Source organism: Alligator sinensis, unplaced genomic scaffold (assembly GCF_000455745.1).
Source record: "Alligator sinensis unplaced genomic scaffold, ASM45574v1 scaffold237_1, whole genome shotgun sequence".
Lineage (NCBI taxonomy): Eukaryota > Metazoa > Chordata > Crocodylia > Alligatoridae > Alligator > Alligator sinensis.
In genome coordinates this window covers 1,788,667-1,790,523 of record NW_005841849.1, presented here as the reverse complement: position 1 = coordinate 1,790,523, position 1,857 = coordinate 1,788,667, and the positions used below count along the sequence as shown (strand labels likewise).

Below are 1,857 nucleotides of genomic sequence, written 5' to 3'. Positions count from 1 at the left end.
CGCCGCCTGCTCCCGGTGAGTGCGGGGCTCTGCGGGCCGCCGGCAGCCAGGCTGTGCCCCGCTGTCCCTTTGGGGCCCGCGCAGCCATGAGGCCCGTGGCAAAGTCGGCCAGGCCCGGGCTTCCTGCCTCCTGGCACTGCCCCGGGCCGGGGGCACCGCTGAGACCTGGGGGTGGCTGTGCCTCGAGCCGGAGGATCATGGGCGTGGGGGAAATGCTGGCCTGGGAGGTGCCTGAGCTGCGTGACCCCTGCTCCCGCTCGGCCCCTGGTTTGTGCCCAGGGAAGCGGGTAGAACAGGGCTTCTGCCCCCAACGGAGTCGCAGAAAGGACCGTCTCTACCTCGCGGAGACCTTTCTGCTGTTGCTGTGTAGTGGACTGTGCCTCCTTCACCACAGAAAAGAGGTGCTGAAGTGGCAAATTTGATCTTTGTCGTAGAAACGCGCTGGTTTGGACAAAGGCTTGATTGCTGGGATGGCTGTGATGGAGGATAAGTGAGAGGAAAGAGCTTTCTGCAGCTCCTAAGTGATGCCCTTCACTGAGAGAGGCATCGGCCGTTGATCTGTGTGCAGCCCTTCTGTGTTCACAGGTTGGTCTGACCTGCTCCAGAGCCCCTGGAGAGATGAGAGGGATGGGGAGGAGGCCTTCCCTCTGTGCTTTTTCTCCATAATTGCATGTACCAAGACCTTAGCTTTTCTTTTCGTAAATAAAGGCTTGCTGCCTCACCTTTTGTGAAACACCTGCATGTTTCTTTTTCCTGTTTGTAGACGGCGCATCCCAGCTATTGCTGTGGGCTCGTATGGCAGCTAGCACTGAAGCCTAATGTGAAAATTGAACACTTGCTTTTCTTTCCTTTGCTTAGCATTTTATCAAGCTTCCTCCTAATGCAATAAGGATGATATTGGAGCTGGTAGAGGGCTGAGTAATTCTAGTTACCCTTTGAAGTCGCTAGGGAATTGTTCCTGTTGCTTCTGTCCTATGTCTGGTCTAGTTTTAAAAGTCAGGGATCCCTAGACATTTTCAGTGGAAACATGCCAGATGGGGCTTCTACCAGTTGTGCACCTACCTATGCACAACTGACCAACCTTTGTGGCAGCTAAGGTAATCGCATAGAAAAGGTTTAAATTGTTGCCTAGGTACAAAACAGTGGTCCTCTTATGTATACATACTCAGTTCACCCATCAGTTAAATATTTGAAGGACATAGAAGGACAGTCCAGTGATAGAGCGCTGGCTGGGACTAGAGACCTGGGTTGGATTTCTAGCTCTGTGAAGCCTCCTTTGTGACTTTGGGCAACTCAGTCTCTGCTTTCCTTCTCAGTCTGTAAACTAGGGATGATTTTTCTCTTCTTCATAGGGATATGGTGGAAATAAATGTGTTAAACTTGCACCAGTATTAGGGTAGTGGAGCTTTGTTCTTGCATTTGTAGGTTTTTACCCCCTGATGCTTGGTCCTTACCTATCTGCACACTTGCCTGCAATCCCTTCCTGCCCTACACAGGGCCTGAATTTCTCTATTTATTCTGCCCCTTCCCAAGCTGCATGAAGCAACATCCAGTTCCTCTTCTGTGAGTTGAACTAGTATTCTATCCTGTGCATGTAGCCCTCTTCCCTTGAGAGTATGCTGAATTAAACTCTCCTCACTGAATAGTGATTGCTTTCCTTTGATCCCTTCTTCTCTGGTACGTCTTCCCCATCCACTTATTGCTAGCCCATGATGCCTGAAAGCCATATTAACTTCTCTGTCTGCTGGTTCTAAGTCCCGGGATATCTGCTTAAGTTGGGGCAGTCCATTTTTATAAAATAGTGGTCCGTAGTGGCCGCTCCATTTTTCCATACAAGAGCTCTAAACCAAAAGGGAA

The 1,857-nt window shown here is 50.6% G+C and overlaps 1 protein-coding gene across 3 annotated transcripts in view; it reads left to right on the top strand.

Annotated features, from left to right (window-relative positions):
• The window catches only part of AMMECR1L (AMMECR1 like), an 18,520-nt gene continuing 16,663 nt past the window's right edge, over nucleotides 1-1,857 (top strand). For all 3 annotated transcript variants that reach the window (XR_003095133.1, XM_006016001.3, XM_025209590.1), the window contains exons 1-2: nucleotides 1-15; nucleotides 435-585. The gene's annotated coding sequence lies outside the window, so the exon portion shown is untranslated. The remainder of the gene's footprint in view (nucleotides 16-434; nucleotides 586-1,857) is intronic.